This window comes from Bos taurus, chromosome 9, assembly GCF_002263795.3.
Source record: "Bos taurus isolate L1 Dominette 01449 registration number 42190680 breed Hereford chromosome 9, ARS-UCD2.0, whole genome shotgun sequence".
NCBI classification, from domain to species: Eukaryota; Metazoa; Chordata; class Mammalia; order Artiodactyla; family Bovidae; genus Bos; species Bos taurus.
The window spans coordinates 62,938,871-62,959,173 of record NC_037336.1 but is presented as its reverse complement, the minus strand read 5'-3'; the positions used below and the strand labels follow the sequence as shown (position 1 = coordinate 62,959,173).

The following is a 20,303-nucleotide window of genomic DNA, read 5'->3' as shown; positions in this document are numbered from 1 at the left end:
TGCGAGGGTTGTGGTTCAAATAATTTGGTTTTACCCCTGAAATATGGAATCAACTTATATAAAGCCTCATGGGTTCAGAGCCACCAAGGTTCCAGACAGGAGATAACCAACTAGCCCTAGGGAAGCTTCCTTCAGCAGCAGCACCAGGATTCCATAATGTCCCTCCCAAGTAAATTTCTCTGGCCTTGCGGCAGGTGGGTACTCCTGGAACATTATGAAGATCACGAAAGCTCCTGCCAATCCGAAAAGTCAGCTCCAACCCACTCCCTTCTCCTTTTCTTCTCTGCCTTCCCCCATCTCTCTGCCCCTTCCACTTTTCCCCATCCCAATTTGCCTCCACTACTTCCCCACCCTCTTCTTCCCATCCCTCTCCTTAAAGCATCCTGTAGATGTTGACCGAAATTTTCCCCTTGAGGACATCTGTGTAATAATTCACCTCCAGAGGGTTTGCCTCTGGAGAGAGACAATGTCCGCAGAAAGACAAAGTCCGAATCTGCCAACTCCTTTCTTTTCCTCTGTCTCCCAACCCAGTCTGGCCACGGGAGGGGAGAACGGGGTCTGCTTCTCCTGGGCACCCACTAGCCACCGCCAGCAAAGGGCTTAAGAGGCCGGACCCTCGTCCACTTCCCCCACCCCCATAGGCCAAGTTTATAGTGTGGCCAGCGCTGCCCTCTAGCGTTGGCAAGTGGGAGCCCTGGGGCGCCATCAGCTCCAGAATTTCTCTTTTACAGCCTAAGCAAGACCTGAAGAACCTCGGGGCTCCGAGCCCCTGGTTCTCCTCCACCACCACTCTCCGCATTGCACCCCGGCCCACCTTTTCACCCCACCCACCCCGTTCTCGGTTCAAGGGTGTCCTGGAGGGCTGTAACCTACCGGTCGATTTAACAGACTGCCCCCTGTTCCTGCTCCTCCTCCTGGTCCTCCCCGCTCTCGCTCTCGCTCTCGCCGCCTCTCCCAGTCCCGGCACCCAGACCTGGCGGAGCGCAGCTCCTGCCGCCCTGCGCGCCGCGCTCCCGGCCGGGTCTGCCGCAGCCCGGGGGCACCGCGCGGGCAAAGGGCGCCCGAGGGGCCAGCGCACCGGCTCGGCGAGCCCTGGAGCCGGGTGCGGTGAGAAGCGGCGCTTTGGTAACGCTCGGGAGCAGAAGGAGCGGCTCGGAGTGAGACTTCTGGAACCAGAGGACGCCCGGGTTCGCCCAGGGCGCGGCGGCTGCGCGCTCCGTCCACAAGGTGAGGGGCGCACGCCTTCCGAAACGCCCTCGGCTTTCCCTTGACCCCGTCTCCGGGCAGGGGCTCCGTTGCGGGCTGGCGGATTTCTGCCTGGTCTTTGGTTCAAAGGCGGCGGGGGTTGGGAGGGCAACGACTGGGGTCGCTCGGGCGCCGTGCCTGCCTCCAGAATTCTTTGCACGGGACACGGTTCTCGGTCAAACAATCCCCCAAATGTGTGAAACCTGAATGTCGACGTTGTGTAGAACTATGCTTGGAGAATTTTATCCTACTTCCTTGCAAAAGGATTTGAGCGGCTTAAAAATTAAATAAATTGTGGGAAAGGGGTGCTTGGAGGAAAAAAACTTGCATGGAAATTCCGCGGAGAGGGCTGTGCTGCGGGGACCGCGAGACCACGAGGGAGGTGCAGAGCCCACGCTCATGGGAAAACCTTTGATGAGAAAGGACTGCACTGTTGCTCCAGCGGTCAGAAAATTATGATGTGCTCTATCCTGAGAAAGAAAATACCCGTGTGGGGAGGTGATGGGGCTGACTCATTTACTTAAATTACCAAATACAGCTTGTAAGTGGGGACTGGGAAGTTTAGTCTTGAGCTACTTCCACCCAGTTCTGCAAGGTGAGAGACTGGCCCTCTACGTAGTGAAAATGAAAGGGAATTGAGGCTAAATGGAAGGGGCTCCTGCTCCTACCTCAAGATCAAACAAGGTTTTGCATTGTTAAAATATCATATACATTTTTTATGTGTTTCCGTCTGCGTCCAGTTTGGGGTAGGACCTTGTATTCAACCTTAGCCTGCTTGTCCTTGGCTTAGAAGGATGAGACAGAGGGTGTCAGCCTCCCAGGATGCTTCTTCCTAACCTTCCTTGTTGTCCTTCCATACTTCCTGCATCAAATCTCTGAGTCTGGGAGGGAATAATAGATGGTCAAGTGGATTGGGGGAGGGGTGTTTTCCCAAATAGTTCAGGGTCCTCTTACCATTCTTATCTTACTCCCAGCTCCACAGTAGTATATGTTCAGGTCTGAACTTGACATGGCTTCACAATATGTACTTACCATAGTTTCCACACTCAGATGCAAAGTGCTTGACCTTAAACACCCAAGGTGGACTTGTGAATCCAGGGCTTCCCTGAATTAACCCTTTTCCAGGGGCAGGAAGCAAGGGCCTGGGTCTGGCTCCCTGTGCAGTATCTTCCATGGAAAACATATTTGAAATACAGAGGAGATTATGCGCCAGTCTTTCTTCTCTTACTGGTGTACTTGTTTTCCTGCTGAATTAAATGAGGTGACACTGTCTTCAACAAACAAACGAATGGAGGTGTCTGAGGCCAACTTAGCAAATGCAGGAAATATATCTGCCTGTCTTTTTCAGCCCCCAGACCACAGAAATGTGAAAATGAAGCAGGCCTCCTAAATGGGAGGCCTAAAACTAAGTATTTTGCTAGTATTGTAGTATTGCTAAGTACAGCTAGAATTGCTAAGTATTTTACTTATTTCTAAAATTGCACAGCTCCTCCACAGCTAACCATTTTTATGCATAAAAGTGGAAGAAGTACTTCTGCCCATGTATTTCATCACTAGAGAGCTACACAGAGAAGTTCATTCAGATCCTGATTCATTGTTGTTGATCGAACTTACCTATTATGTCATCATCACCTGATGTGGCTGTTGAAGCCCAAGGGTTGCTGCAGACCTCTGTATAGATTGAGACATCATGAAAGAGCTGAAATGGAGCTCAAAAATAATGCAATCAAGGCTCAGATCCACAGAGTCTTGGCATAAATGCATGCCCAAACATTCCTTTAGGTGATCATTGTTCCTTTGGGGAAGATTTTGAGGGATGAAGACTTTACAGACTATTTTCATACTAAAAAGTATTCAGAAATTGGCCATTTATGTCAACCAGCTGACAGATTTAAAATTCCATGTGAATCAACATAGAAAACTCAAGCTTTCCTTCTCTTCTCTTTTCCTGCCCATGGTAACTTTACACAGGGTGTATTCCCAGACCAGTACTCCTGGCACTTTGTTCCCTTGGACATATGTTGAAACCTGAGCCACAGCCTCCTTTGCAACTGGCCCTGATGTCACTTTTGTTAACCTTTCTGGTATCTGTTCAGAACGTCTGCTCACCATTTCTTCTTATTGATGCCTGGTCAGCATCAATCATGTAAATACTATTATATCCCTTTGAGGAAAATAACCAAGTCAAGACAAGTCAGAGATTCTCAGTGATGGTACCTAAGAAGAAACAAAAATCTAGGAAACATCTCTAGCCCAGGTGACATTGCACTACTTCCATTTCCTGCTATTTGATGAGATACAGTGAAGTGAGCTACATTACTAATAGCACCTTGTCCCCATCTGTCTCAAGCACCTCCTCATTGACATTTTAACAGCCCCCTCCATCACCTTCAAGATCTCCCAAGGCTCAGATAGAAAGTAGAAAACCTCAGGCCCTGACTTGCTGGGTTGATGTTGTTGTTTAGTCGCTAAGTCATGTCCAACTCTTTTGTGACCCCCTGGACTGTAGCCTGCCAGGCTCCTCTGTCCATGGGATTTCCCAGGTGAGAATACTGGAACAGATTGCCATTTCCTTCTCCAGGGGAATCTCCCCAACCCAGGGATTGAACCTGGGTCTCCTGTATTGGAAGGCAGATTCCTTACCACTGAGCCACCAGGGAAGCCTCTGACCTGCTGGGTTATCTTGGCACTAACCAGGCATCTGACTTCACCTTTACACATGGGTTGTTTTTTCATTTTTATGTAGTCTTTCTTGGAATTTTTATTTCTATACTATCCTTTAAAAGTAGAAGATTATAGTCTAATATTTTTACAGAGAGGGGACGTCTCTATTTCTGGAGGCTTATTTACATGAGAAAACAAGCTTGAGGCTACTCAAGATGTGAATTTCAACCAAATAAGGATTTACTGTTCATACCACATGTTTTCAAGGTCATCTCAAGATAAAGGTGAATCTGGGCCTCTTATGCTTTATGCTCCTTTCTGCTCCACCTCCCACATTTTTATGTGTGGGAAATTATATGAACATGAATTGCAGGGAAACACTGAAGATGAGAATACTATAAGGATAGGGAGGGGTATAGATGACTGGATAGAGAAGAGAAAAGGGGGAATGGGCAGTGGCTCTTTAAAGCATCTGACTTTGCCCCTGAGTTATTTTCTAAAAGTACTGGGGATCCTAAAACATGGGTCCAGTCATCCTTCCAAAGTCTTGTCTTCCTAGGAATGAAAATACTTTCATCAACATATCCCATCACCTTGTCATAATTTGGTGTTCATCTCCCCATTTTATGGATTAGGAAACTGAGACCAGAATTTATACAGCTCATTCAGTCAATTACCACATCCTAAATCACAATAAATTGGAAAAAATCTTTGAAAATTCTAAACCAGTTTGATTCTGATTTTATTTTTCATTTTTAATTTATTTTTTTATTTGTTTCATCCACTGGTTCGCTATGGTCCTGGTGCTAATAGATTTTAGTTCTTTTAGTTCTGAAAAATGCACATCAGCAGAGGAATACTTGTAATAGATTTGTTGTTAGAGCTGTCTCCTGGTGACCAGTTCTCAACACATGCAGCTGTAGGATTAGGAAGACAAAATCCTTTGGAAGAACCTGTGAAATCCAGTCCTTATACACATGGATCATTTTATGTTGTAAGAGGAATGAGCATCTCAAGATTCAAGTTATCAGTACAGACCAGATGGAAGGTCTTTTATGAAATCTGGCTTGAGAAGGAAAGCATTTTTATAGTGAGAAGGTAATATTTTGAAAAATAGCAACCAATAGCAGCAGCAGCAGTTTGAAAGCTCTCAGATCCTTCTAACAACCCCATCTACCTAAAGTGACCAGGTAAAGTAAAACCAGACCCTGGACAATGTCTCTCCTTATCTGCAGCCATTTTTTATCCCTTTATCATAGTGGGCATATGGTGATGTTTCCAAAGAAAGGATCTGACTTAAACATGAAAGAATGGGTTTGGTTGGGACAGCTTGCCCAAGAATGTCAAATTTGTGTCAAGATCTGTATTCTTGGGAATCAAAGACAAGCCACAGTACCTTTTTGGAGTAAAGTCCACTGAATGGATAATGAGATTCATAGGCAATACCTTCCAGAAAATGACTTCAGCGACAATATTCTAATAATGTGCAGAGTTTTCATAAGTCCATTCATAGATGGTAGAAGGGAGAGAGGAGGAAGGAACTATCACGAGTATCTGCTGTGCTTCAGGAATTGTGCTATGAACTGCACTTATATTCTTTTATTCAGTGCTAACAAAGACACTGCAGTGTAAGCATTATCAACCCCACAGTTCATTCATCTAAAAACTGCATTTGTCATCCAACTTCCAGACCTACTGTCCTTTTCAGGAAGCTGCGAAAATCCAGAGTAGAGTGAACACACACAAGGGGAACCACTAGAGAAAAGGTCTGAAAACTGTGCTGGCCAGTGAATTTGGGCTTGACTCTGTAGGCCTGGGGGGATCATTACAGGATTTTTTAATGAATTTATCATGAATAATATACATACAAAAAGTGTACAAATCGTAAGCATTAAGCTCAGTGACCTTTCTCAAAGTAAACATACCCAGGTAACTAACCACCACCAAGATGAGAAACAGAACATCCCCATTACACAAATCCCCTTTCTGTCCCCACCCTGTCACTCCTTCACCCTCCTCCCTAAATGAAGCCACTACCTGCCTTCCAGCATCATAGATTATTTTAAGCTTTATAGATACAGAAATCCCACAGAATGATTTCTTTTGCAATTTGGCTCAGTCTTACATTTGTGAGATTCATTCTTGTGGACGGTGATAACAGTAGCTTGGTTACTTGTAGTTGAAATTGCATTGTATTATATGAATGCCCTGATGCTGGGAAAGACTGAAGGCAAAAGAAGAGGGCAGTGGAGGATAAGATGGTTAGATAGCATCTAACTCAGTGGATATGAGTTTGAGCAAACTCCAAGAGAGGGTGAAGGACAGGGAAGGACTGCGTGCTGCAGTCCATGGGGTCACGGAGTCAAACACGACTGAGCAGCTGAACAACAATAGTCACAGGTTAATTAATTATTCTACTGTTAATGGGCATTTGAGTTGTTTCCAGGTTTCTAAACCTGGTGAATAGTGTTTCCTTTCACCAAGGCTGAGAACACAGGAGAATGAGTTAGAGCGCATTTGTTGGCTCTCAGAAGATGAAAAGAATTGCCCAAACCTGTGCTGCTGCCACAGATACTTTTTCCCCTAGCTCACCCATGTCCCTTCCTCTGTCCCAGCACCCCTCACACCCCGAATTGTAATGAGTAGTCACCTAAAAGGGAACATGAACTACTTCATATTTCCTGAACTGGTGACCTATGAATCATATGCTTTTTTCCCCTTAATTTTACCTCCTTTTGGCAGCACAATTACAAAAAAAGGAAGGAGATGATGATGAATCAGCTAAAACTTTCTTGCAAGACAGAATTCAGGGCAAGAGAATGGAAATAAAGGAAACAGAATGCAGAGGGCCTAGTCTTATTCTGGTAGGTTTAGGGAGACTGACCCAGTTAACAAAATGCAGAGAGATGCCAACACTTTTTAAAAGACTGACACTATCTAACAATGCAGTTGGGCCATGGATGGAGTGTGTGCTGTACTCTGCATTGCTAGGGGCATGTCCTAGGCTGGGTTCTCCAAGAAACACACCCTGAGATGGGGTTTATGGTATAGGATATGTATTAGGGAATGCCTGGAGGGGAACACACCAAAGGAAGGGCAGGAAGCAGGGTTAGGCAAGAGGAGAAGTTGAACTTTGGTGTGGGCCCCTGGGTGGGGTGAGGGTGGGCTGAGGGGTGTCTGAGCATTCTAGAATGATCTATTAGAATTGTCCCAAGCTGGGCCATAAGAGTCAGGCTTCCCAACTCTTCTTCCAGCAGTAACCAAGAGTGGCTGCCCTGAGAAGGGCCCAAATCAGCAGTCTGCAGCTGAGGTCATTCCTGAAAGGCTGACCACTCAAGGCTGTCCTGACCCAAACCCAGCATCCAGGTCACAAGCCCTTTCTTTTTTTAATTTTTAAAAGATTTTTTTATTGGAGTATAGTTGATTTGCAATGTCATGGGCAATGGTACCCCACTCCAGTACTCTTGCTTGGAAAATCCCATGGATGGAGGAGCCCGGTAGGCTGCAGTCCATGGGGTCGCTAAGAGTCGGACACAACTGAGTGACTTCACTTTCACTTTTCACCTTTATGCTTTGGAGAAGGAAATGGCAACCCACTCCAGTGTTCTTGCCTGGAGAATCCCAGGGACGGAGGAGCCTGGTGGGCTGCCGTCTATGGGGTCACATAGAGTCAGACACAACTGAAGTGACTTAGCAGCAGCAGCAGCAGCAGCAGTTAGTTTCAGGTGTACAGCAAAGTGAATCAGTTATACATATGCATATATCCACTCTTTCTTAGATTCTTTTCCCATTTAGGTCATTACAGAGTATTGAGTAGAGTTCCTTGTGTGGGTGTGCTAAGTCACTGCAGTCGTGTCCAACTCTGACTCCATGGACTGTAGCCCACCAGGCTCCTCTGTCCACGGGATTCTCCAGGCAAGAATACTGGAGTGGGTTGCCATTTCCTTCTCCAGAGGATCTTCCTGACCCAGGGATCAAACCCGCATCTCTTATGTCTCCTGCATTGGCAGATGGGTTCTTTACCACTAGCGCCAGTTATCTATTTTATATATAGTAGTGTATACATGTCAATCCCAGTCTCCCAATTTATACCCCCTCAACCGCTTACCCCCTAGTAACCATAAATTTGTTTTCTACATCTGTAACTTTGTTTTATAGATAAGTTCATTTGTACCCTTTTTTTTAGAGTCCACATATAAGCAGTATCGCATGGTATTTCTCATTCTCAGTCTGACTTGACTTCACTCAGTATGACAATCTCCAGGTCCATCCATGTTTCTGTAAATGTACAAGCCCTTTCTCAAAGGAGGGATCTGAACAGTGTGGGTCTGTATCCATTTAGGATATTTTTTATATGGACTCTATCTATAGAGGGTTAAACGAAATAACTTTCCAGGCCCCTTCTAACTGTGAGTTCTGCATTGACTTTTTTCATTATACCCAGGTTTCTAAGCCACTGAAGAACTTCCAAAGTGTAACTAATTTGCCATTTTGCCTCTCAGTTCTCCTCCCCGCCATTTTGGCAAGTAAATACATCACTTAAACTACTCAAGGCAGATGGGTGGCCAGACTCCTATAATATAAAATTCTCCCCTTGATGCAGAAAGAAGGTGGGGAGTGTGTACTGCCAACTGTCTTCAGGAGTAACCTTTTAGATGATCATAAAGGAACTCTGTGTGTGCATAATGGTGATACCTGTATTTAATGCTTGAGAAAGATGTTGCTATAACTGCTCCTTTGTGACTGGACCTGCATGATGACAAATACAATGGAAAAATCACCCATGAAAACCTCTCCTTACTATCTCTGCCTGTTCAACTCAGTAACACGCTATGCTGCAAAGGGGTGTTGACTGTACATTGTTGAGAAGGCGCCGGCTCATATTTGTCAGCTTGAACAACCTCTCAGAGCAGATTTTGCTGGGGAAACCCTGCTCCCACACCAGACACAGCAGCCCTTGAGTTGGACACTCTGCCTCTGACCTCGTGATGTGTTCCATCGTTCCCTTTAATGTCAAGACTGCTGCTCTCAGTTTTCCCACAGCTGTATTTAGTGAATTCCTAGCAAGAGCCTCTCCACAGCACTTTTCTGATCCAGAAAGGGCAGAATTACAGTCTGCATCCATCTGAGCTCCTTTCCTGGGTGCTATTTGCTTTTCTTCCCTCAGGTTGGTTTCCTTTCAAAAATAGTTTTAGTGCCTGCAAAAGCATCATTATAAAGAAACAGTCTGTTAAGAAAATGTCAATAGTTTTTATGGACTCTGTTGCATTCGTTTTCTCTAACACCCTTACTGCAGTTCTCCAGTTTGCTTTTCTTGATGGCAATCTGATGCCTCCTCCTCCCTTATTACCTCCAATAATTTCTTGGACTACTTTAGACTTCAGGTGTCCTGTCGCTAACATGAGAATGACAATTCCTGCCTCAGAGACCTATTGCGGGGAGTAAAGAAAGGGCAATGTAACACAGGCTGTGAAGAAATGGAGGTATTATTACAATTAATGTTTTCATTACTATTCCTGTGGGGGTGTTGTGGAAATAACCTTGACCTAAATTTGGGGAAGAGTGTGGCGTGGGCCTTGTAGAAAGTAAAAAGTGGTGGATTTCCGTCTGAATTCCACTGCACAGAACCCTGTGGGCAAGAATATTTCCTCTCGGGAATAGCATTGAAACATGTATATTACTATATGTGATACAGATCACCAGTCCAAATTCGATGCATGCAACAGGGCACTCAAAGCAGTGACTGGGACTGCACAACCCAGAGGGATGGGATGGGGAGGGAGGTGGGGGGGGGGGTGTGGGATGGGGGACACATGTACAGCCGTGGCTGACTCATGTCAATGTATGGCAAAAACTACCACAATACTGTAAAGTAATTAGCCTCCAATTAAAATAAATATTCTCTTTTTAAAAAAAGAATATTTCCTCTCTGGACTTCACAAATGGTCCACTGAGGCAGGAATTGTCATTCTCATGTTAGATCCCACGTATATGTGATATCATACAGTATTTCTCTTCCTCTGACTTATCTCACTTAGCATAATGCCTTCCAAGACCATCCATGCTTACATGCTAAGTGGCTTCAGTTGTGTCTGACTCTTTGAGACCCCATGGACTGTAGCCCACCAGGCGCCTCTGTCCATGGGGTTCTCCAGGATAGAATACTGGAGTGGGTGGCCATGCCCTCCTCCAGGGAATCTTTCTGACCCAGGGATCAAACTCATGTCTCCTGCAGTTTCTGCGTTGCAGGCGGATTCTTCACTGCTGAGCCGCCAGGGAAGCCCCCAAGTCCATCCATGTTGCTGCAAATGGCAAAAAGATTTTACTGACTGACTACACTACATTGTGTGTAGATATACCACATCTTTTTTATCCAATCATCTGTTTATGGACACCTAGGTTGTTTCTATATCTCGGCAATTGTAAATAATGCTGCTATGAACATTGGGGTGCATGTATCTTTTTTCACTTTTTTCAGATATATAGTCAGAAGTGGAATTGCTGGGTCATATGGTAGTTCTATTTTTGATTTTTTGAGAAATCTTCATACTGTTTTACACAGTGCTGAGGCTGAAACTCCAGTACTTTGGCCACCTCATGCAGAGAGTTGACTCATTGGAAAAGACTCTGATGCTGGGAGGGATTGGGGGCAGGAGGAGAAGGGGACGACAGAGGATGAGATGGCTGGATGGCATCACTGACTCGATGGACGTGAGTCTGAATGAACTCCAGGAGTTGGTGATGGACAGGGAGGCCTGGCGTGCTGTGATTCATGGGGTCGCAAAGGGTCGGACACAACTGAGCCAGTGAACTGAACTGAACTGAACTGACACTGGTTTAAATTCCTACTTGCAGTGTATGAGGGTTCCCTTTTCTTCACATCCTCACCAATATTTGTTTTTTGAGTTCTTTTTGACGATTAGTCGCTTGCATCTTAAAAGTTTATTTCAGGGTGCAGATTTTAATGTTGAACTCTGTCCTCCTCAAGGGAATTGTTATCACCTGACATGAGAATTGCACATTTAGTACTGTGTAAATACTCACCTACCGTATAGTCCAGCATAATTTAAGTAAACATTCAAGGAAAGAAGCAGGGTTTCCTATTTCATTATGTTTTCATTTGAACTGTTTTAACTTCCAGATCAGTCTGTTGCTCTGAACCTAATTCAGTTCCTTACGAAGATGCTCTAAAAAAAATCAAGTGTTAAATATGGCATTTAATTAGCTATTAGCAAATAAATTCACACGAGCATTTATATTGGCAAGCATGTTTTATTTCATAGATTCTAAACTGATAGAGTCATGTAATCTCCTCACCCTTTCTGTGACACGATAAGCCTGTTTCTAAGGCCACCTGAGGCCTTACCTGATGTCCAAGGCATTGGAAGACCAAAATGTGCTGAGCCCAAGGTTTGGTGGCTTAAATATAAATGAAGCGTTTTACCAAGAAGGCATGAAAAATGACTCTAGAGGAAACAGAAGTCTCAAAGCTCATGAGATGTGGTTAGTTTTTCAGCTGAGTAGCAGAGGCAGTGCTCCTGGTATGCCGATGGAGCAGTTTTTTCCAGCACGTCCATGGCAATTTGTTGTTGTTGTTCAATCGCTCAGTCATGCCCAACTCTTTGCAACCCCATGGACTGCAGCACACCAGGCTCCTCGGTCCTCCACTATCTCCCGAAGCTTGCTCCACTTCATGTCCATTGAGTCGGTGATGCCATCCAACCATCTCATCCTCCGTTGCTGGCTTCTTCTCCTGCCCTCAGTCTTTCCCAGCTTCAGGGCTTTTTCCAATGAGTCGCCTCTTCACATTAGGTAGCCAGAGTCTTGGAGCTTCAGCTTCAGCATCAGTCTTTGTAGTGAATATTCAGGATTGATTTCCTTTAGGATTGACTGGTTTGATCTCCTTGCTGTCCAAGGGAGTCTCAAGAGTCTTTTCTAACACTACAGTTGAAAACCATCAATTCTTTGGTGCTCAGCCTTCTTTGTGGTCCAACTCTCACATCCATACATGACTACTGGAGAAACCATAGCTCTGACTATACAGACCTCTGTCAGCAAAAGTGATGTCTTTGCTTTTTAATATGCTGTCTCAGTTTGTCAGAGCTTTTCTTCCAAGGAACAAGTGTCTTTTAATTTCATGACTGCAGTCTCTGTCAATGTCCACAATGATTTTGGAGCCCAATAAAATAAAATCTGTCACTGTTTCCACTTTTCCCACATCTATTTGCCATGAAGTGATGGGACCAGATGCCATGATATTAGTTTTTTAACGTTGACTTTTAAACCAGCTTTTTCTCTCTCCTCTTTCATGTTTATCTAGAGGCTCTTTAGATTGTCTTCACTTTCTGCCATTGTAGTGGTATCATCTGCATATCAGAGGCTGTCGATATTTCTCCCAGCAAACATTGGCATGTATTTAATGAATAATTTATGATTCACACAATATTATATTTTATAAATATAAATATTATATTTATATAATATATTGTTATATTAATTAATTAGAATAATTAATTATAGTGATTAATATATTAATATATTATTATATTTTACTTACTTTAATGAATATTTTATTGTTCACAGTTTTTTATTATTATTGCATATTACTCTTATTAATATATATTAAAATATGTGGTATTTGTAGCATATAGTTTGCCAGTGTAATAAAAATTAACATGAATCTAAGGGTGAGGATGCATGGAGCAAAGACAGAGAACCTGGATTAATGCCTCAGCCTCTGGCTTCTAAGCTTCATGGTTTATCATCATTGCTGGTGGTGGTAGTTTAGTCACTAAGTCGTGTCCAACTCTTTGCAACCCCATGAACTGTAGCCCACCAGCCTCCTCTGTCCATGGGATTATCCATGGAGTGAGTTGCTACGTCCTCCTCCAGAGGATCTTCCCGAACCAGGGATCAAACTTGCATCTCCCCACATCTCCTGCACTGCAGGTGGATTCTTTAGCACTGACTGAGCCACCAGGGAAGCCCTTATCATCATTACCGTAGGACAATAATACCCTGCCAACTTAGCCTTCTTTTAGAAAAGTTTCTCAAATCAGCATGTGCTGTAGGAATTCATCCTCTCCATGATCACCTGTGTTGAGTCAAACTGCATATTATCTTCCTCCTAGGGGGTAATTCAGCATGGAACTCAAGCTCTGGAGTTCAGCAAGCCAGGTGCAGGTCCCAGCTCAGCCACTTATTAACTGTTTGCTTTGGGGAAAATTACTTACCTCTTTAAATCTTAATGTCCTCATTTGTTAGGGCTGGAATAATAGACCTACCTCATAGGACTACCTATGGGAATTTAAAATATGTATTAATTATCCACTGCTGCATAGCAAATTACCCCAAACCTAATGGCTTAAAACAACAGAACTCTCACTTATGTCAGGTTTTATGTGAATGAGGAATCTGGGCATAGCTTAGCTGGGTCTTCTGGCTCAGGTTTCTCAGAAGCCTGCAATCAAAGTGTCAATCAGGACTATGGACATCTCCTGGCACAAGTGAAGGAAGATCCCCTTTCAGGCTCACTCGTGTAACTATTGACAAGCCTCAGATCCTGTCTGGCTGGAGACTTAGGTTCATGATTACATGGACCTCTCTAAAGGGCTATTACCAGCACAGCTTACTTCTCCCACATGTTGCAGTTTGCTTTCCCCAGAGTGAGGGCTGAGAGTGAAAGATTCCAAGATGGAAGTCACACTCTTTTTATAACCTAATTTCAGAAGTGTCATTCCATCACTTGGCCTGCATTCTGTTCGTTACAGACAAGACACTAGCTCCAGCCTATATCAGGGGAAGGAGTTACATGGGGGCATGAGTGTCAGGAGGCACAGATCACTGGGCCCTCTTAGGTTGCCTACCACAATATGATGATATATGCAAAGTAGTTTAGTAAGGACTCAGGTCAGTATAAACTGCTATTACAACCACACAGTACTGTTCTTGTAGCTCAGCTGGTAAAGAATCCTCCTGCAATGCAGGAGACCTGGGTTCAACCCTGGATCGGGAAGATCCCCTGGAGAAGGGATAGGCTACCCACTCCAGTATTCTTGGGCTTCCCTGGTGGCTCAGATGGTATAGAATCTGCCTGCAATGCAGGAGACCTGGGTTCAATCCCTGGGTTGAGAAGATCCCCTGGAGAAGGGCATGGCAACCCACTCCAGTGTTCTTGCCTGGAGAATCCCCATGGACAGAGGAGCCTGGCAGGCTACAGTCCATGGGGTTGCAAAGAGTAGGACACAACCAAGTGACTAAGCACAGCACAGTACTGTTCTTAGACTGAACTTAGAATCAATGTAATATATTATAATATATGTAAAAGAAATTTGTAAAATGTAAACATCAATGTAAAATCAAGGTTTGATTAGCTTCATAATGTTGAAAATCTAGTTCCAGATTATAGATGGTGATATAAAAACAACAAATCAAGGAGTAAGTGATCTGAATTCTACACCTTTCTGTGTGAATGACCTTGGAATAACCATTTATTTATTTCATGCTTTAGTTCTCTTATAAGAGCAATATTAATAATAGCCTTGCCAGGATAAAATGTGATAGTATATATATATTGATAAAATTATGCTTAAACCTAAAGAAAATAAGACAATGATGATAATGCTGACGGTGATGATAATGATGACAACAAGTATAAAAATGATGATATAGTTCAGCTACTGCTTCTTGGTCCTTTGTTGACAGTTCAACTGAACAGGTGTGACTTTTATCAGTTATGTTTTAAGTGTATGTATAAAGTCCAGCTGCTCCCAATTTTTACAGTAATTTTATATGGCTCAATCTTATCCTGCTTTGATTACTGGATATGCTGCACTGAAAAGTGGATGCAAATAGTTTTTAGAATCTGACCTGCAATTCAAATGCACAGAAAGGGTTTCCATATATCTAGGGAATATTTCATGCAAAGATGGGCACAATAAAGGACAGAAATGGTATGGACCTAACAGAAGCAAAAGATATTAAGAGGTGGCAAGAATACACAGAAGAACTGTACAAAAAAATCTTCATGACCCAGATAACCACAATGGTGTGATCATGCACCTAGAGCCAGACATTCTGGAATACAAAGTCAAGTGGGCCTTAGGAAGCATCACTATGAACAAAGCTAGTGGAGGTGATGGAATTCCAGTTGAACTATATCAAATCCTAAAAGATGATGCTGTGAAAGTGCTGCACTCAATATGCCAGCAAATTTGGAAAACTCAACAGTGGCCACAGGACTGGAAAAGATCAGTTTTCATTCCAATCCCAAAGAACCTCAATGCCAAAGAATGCTGCACAATTGCACTCATCTCACACACTAGGCAAATAATGCTCAAAATTCTTCAATTCAGGCTTCAACACTACATGAACCATGAACTTCCAGATGTTCAAGCTGAATTTAGAAAAGGCAGAGGAACCAGAGATGAAATTGTCAACATCCATTGGATCATTGAAAAGGCAAGAGAATTCCAGAAAAACATATACTTCTGCTTTATTGACTATGCCAAAGTCTTTGACTGTGTAGATCACAATAAACGGTGGAAAATTCTTCAAGAGATGGGAATACCAGACCACCTTACCTGCCTCCTGAGAAATCTGTCTTCAGGTCAAGAAGCAACAGTTAGAACTGGACATGGAACAACAGACTGGCTCAAATTAGTAAAGGAGTACGTCAAGGCTGTATATTGTCACCCTGCTTATTTAACTTATATGCAGAGTACATCATGCGAAATGCCAGGCTGGATGAAGCACAAGCTGGAATCAAAATTGCTGGGAGAAATATCAATAACCTCAGATATGCAGATGACACCACTCTTATGGCAGAAAGTGAAGAAGAACTAAAGAGCCTCTTGATGAAAGTGAAAAAGGAGAGTGAAAAATCTGGCTTAAAACTCAACATTCAGAAAACTAAGATCATGACATCTGGTCCCATCACTTCATGGTAAATAGATGGGGAAACAATGGAAACAGTGATAGGCTTTATTTGGGGGGCTCCAAAATCACTGCAGATGGTGATTGCAGCCATGAAATTAAAAGATGCTTGCTCTTTAGAAGAAAAGTTATGACCAACCTAGACAGCATATTAAAAAGGAGAGACATTACTTTGCCAACAAAGGTCCCTCTAGTCAGCTATGGTTTTTCCAGTAGTCATGTATGGATGTGAGAGTTGGACTATAAAGAAAGCTGAGTGCCAAAGAATTGATGCTTTTGAACTGTGGAGCTGAAGAAGACTCTTGAGAGTCCCTTGGACAGCAAGGAGATCCAACCAGTCCATCCTAAAGGAAATCAGTCCTGAATGTTCATTGGAAGGACTGATGATGAAGCTGAAACTCCAATACCTTGGCCACCTGATGCAAAGAACTGACTCATTGGAAAAGACCCTGATGCTAGGAAAGATTGAAGGCGGTAAGAGAGAGGACGACAGAGGATGAGATGGTTAGATGGCATCACCGACTCAATGGACATGAGTTTGAGTAAGCTCTGGGAGGTGGTGATAGACAGGGAAGCCTGACAAGCTTCAGTCCACGGGGTCACAAAGCGTCAGACACGAATGAGCTATTGAACTGAACTCAATGCAATGTTTACAATGCAAGTGTAATGTAATTAGTATTTTTGCAATAGAAAGGATTATATTTCTCTAATTAGCTTAGTTTCTGACATTATGTCAAGTGCTATAGATTGGGCACATCTGGAAAAATACTGTGTTTTTTGTATCCATCAACTTTTTTAATTAACATTATATCTTTAATATCAATAGTTTCACTTATAATTAAATATGTTATAAAACATCTCTTCTAATAAGTATATAATATATTGTACAGATATTATTGTAACATTTAACCAATCATTACTACTGGGTTTTTAGATTGCCACTTTTTAATACTATAAAATTGTAGTGTGAAGTTATATAAATTTAATACTGTAACATAGTGTGACATTTTTTACTTAAATCGTTGCCTTTTATTATTCTGGTAATTTTAGTAAGTGATCTGTAGCAGAGGAGTTCTTGCAGTCACTACGTAGAAAATGAGGTTGGGTAATTTCATTATGGATAGGACTATCATACATAGCATAGCCTTTTCTTTCCCTTCCTCCCCTCCTTTGGCAGAAATTTGTAGCCTTTTAGTGCTGGAAATTGCCAAAGCAACAGTCTAATTGGAGTGGCATCTGTCTTTTTATCCCTCCCCAGCATCCATCCTCCTTATCCTGTAGTAGTGACCTGATTTTTCTTGAAGAACCACTCCTCTTTACTCTCTGTTTGTATGACCCACTCAGATCAAACTGAATGCACCCTTGGCTCTAAGAGTTACACATAACCCAGACCAATCACAACATCTTGCACTTCTAGCCACTGTGATTGGTTCAGGGATGCCTGTGATCCAGGACGGACCAATCAGAACCGGTGAAACTCAGTTCAGAGGTTTACCGGCGCCGCCAAAACCCCTGTATCCCCTGTGCAGATTTGAGGATTTATGCCTGGAACAGCATAAATTGCTGGGACCTGATATAAAGGCAAAGACCCCTAAAGATAACATCTTACATGGTGGAAAGAAGAGATGAAGAAAGATTCTTGATTTACTCTTTGACTTTCTTGATCCAGCTGTGCGTGGATCTGCCTTGGACATTAAAATCTCCCAAGCAGTTTCCTCCTGCCCCACCTCTTTTTTTTTTTTTTCATAAGCCAGTTAAAGAGGATTTGTGTCATGTGTGTTTGAAAGGATTCTCATTAATCCAGGGATCTTACAGTCTCAACTGATGGAGAGGAGTTGTGATTAAGATAGGATATATTCATATTTTATAAATTTTTGAGTTGTGGTAAGAAGATTTTGGAGCTTAATTGTACATCCATCTGGGGAAAGGTCGTTAACACAACCTTCCCTGTCACCTCAGCTTTAATGAGTAGAATGAAGAGTTAAATATATTAATATGTGAAAAGTGCTTAGAACTATGCCTGGCACCTCCTAAGTGCTATGTAACTCTGCCCCTGCTGCAGCTTTTGTTATTTTGAAAGCAGAAAGTGAAGCACAGGGGAGTTAAGTGACCTGTTTTACTCAGAGCTTTGTTGGTCAACCTAAAATTCAAACGTAGGTCTTCTCTTTTCTCCACTCGGTTAACCATGTCATCATCGTTACGAGAGAGATTTAAGCATTAAGCTTTGAGAGGGTTTTTGTGTATGTATTTGAATATTTCTGTCAAAGCATTGGAGGGAAATCTAGGACCCACAAAATAGCTTCATGTTACTAGCAGTGACTGGACCTTACCATTAGGACTGTAGGTTTTAATCCATAACTGAATATATTTTATTAAAATAAATGTAGTTAAATGTATTTAATTGTGAATATATTTCTAATTATGGATTTATATTTGATAATAAATGTATTTGCAATTATATATAATAATATATATTATATATTTATACATATATTTAATTATATATATAAATATATTTAATTAAAATTAGAATGCATTTTATTGTAATTTCTGTTACAAATGACTGAAAAGGGAATACTTGCTCCCTTTCCCAACTTTTTATTTCTTAAGTAAAATATGTGTGTGTGTGTGCTTAGTTGTGTCTGACTCTTTGCAACCCCATGGACAATATATAGCCCAACAGGCTCCTCTGTCCTTGGAATTTTCCAGGCAAGAATACTGGAATGGATTGCCATTACCTCCTGGAGGGGATCTTCCCAACCCAGGGATGGAACCCAGATCTCTTGAGTCCCCTGTTGACAGGCAGATTCTTTACCACTGTGCCACCTGGGAAGCCCCTAAGTAGAATATACTTTCCCACTAAACCAGTTGCTCCTACAGAATGCTCTCAGTTAGCAGGCTCCCATTACTACTGAGCGCTGGGGGAGTGTGTTTCCTGGGAAGGCAGCTAGTCTCTCCCAAATGTAAATCAGATTTCATCATGTCTGGCTCAGAGAGAACGTGGCATATAGAAAACAAATACACAGCTGCCTGGTGAATTTTTCCACTGAGAATTAGTCTAATACCTAAATGCACAATGAATAAAACATTTTCTAAATAAGACTATTACATTCAAATTCGTTGTCACCATTAAATATTAAGAGTCAGGTCACTCCCTTGAATTATAACAAAATCCCACTCTCCTCCTTGAAAAAAAGTCCATATTACCTAGCATTTATTGTCACACTATTCAAATACGGGCTGCCTTTTAAATTTTATTATTAAATTTTTTCGGACAGCTACATTGCCTGTTATTAAAATATAAATTCTCCTTTGAGTGGAGAACTTCTCTGTAAAGGCCTCACAAAGTTCTTTTTTTTAATTATTTTTTAAACACTTCTCTTTATTTATTTGGCCACACCTCAAGGCATGTGGGGCTTCCCTGGTGGCTCAGTGGTAAAAATTTTTTAAAAATCCACCTGCAATGCAGCAGATGCAAGGATACAGGTTCAATTTCTGGGTTGGGAAGATCCCCAGGAGTAGGAAATGGCAACCTGCTCCAGTGTTCTTGCCTGGAAAAACCTATGGACAGAGGAATCTGGTGGGCTACAACCCATGGGGTCACAAAGAGTCCGACACCTCTAAGCACACATGTGTGCACGTGTGCACACGCACACACGCGCGCGCGCGCACACACACACACACACACACACAATGCTCTTAGCACAGTACAGGCTGTAGCTAGCCCTCAAAAACAATGCGCGCTGCTTTGTTATTGATTCCAAAATTTACAGAATCATCTTTGTAACCATGAGAAAATTATTAAACCTTCCTGGGCCTCACTTTTGTCATCTTTACAAGTAAATTGGATCAGATTCAATAGAAAATGCCTTTCAGGTTTCAAATGCTATGACAGTGCCCATAGGGATGGGGTAAACCCCAAATCTCTAACAGTGTGAGTGTTGGGGGAACTTTTTCAAACCTGTTCTTTCACAGTGAAATCAAGCTTCACCCATTCTCAACAAGGTTCATCATGAATTTTTCTGCATCCAGTGCTCAGATTTTTTAGCGCTTGTTTGGGAAAAAGAATGACTCACTCATTGCAGAACTTTCCTCATTATGACAACTTTAATAATATTATTGACTTTCAAACTCCATAATGAATTTTTTTCTTTTTTTAAGATTATCTTATTATTCTTATTGTTGTTTATGTTTATTTTTTGACCGTGCTGTATGGTATGTGGGATCTTAGTTCCCCAACCAGGGATCAAACCTGTGCCTCCTGCATTGAAAATGCAGAGTCTTAATCAATGGACCTCCAGGGAAGTCCCTAAAAGTCCACAATGAATCTTTATTATAATCAAAGGGCTGCATGATGTAGATAGCACAGATAAAACTAACCAATTCAAGGGTTAGCTTGGTTAATGAGGATCACTAATATAGATTATTCCCTCCCAGTTGTTTTGGTGGGGTGAGTGTTA

General features: G+C 42.5%; 1 protein-coding gene across 1 annotated transcript in view; it reads left to right on the top strand.

Moving 5' to 3' along the window:
* The first annotated feature begins 1,141 nt into the window (after positions 1 to 1,141).
* HTR1E (5-hydroxytryptamine receptor 1E) overlaps positions 1,142 to 20,303 on the top strand; it is a 97,307-nt gene continuing 78,145 nt past the window's right edge. Inside the window, exon 1 of the mRNA XM_005210904.5 lies at positions 1,142 to 1,227. The gene's annotated coding sequence lies outside the window, so the exon portion shown is untranslated. The remainder of the gene's footprint in view (positions 1,228 to 20,303) is intronic.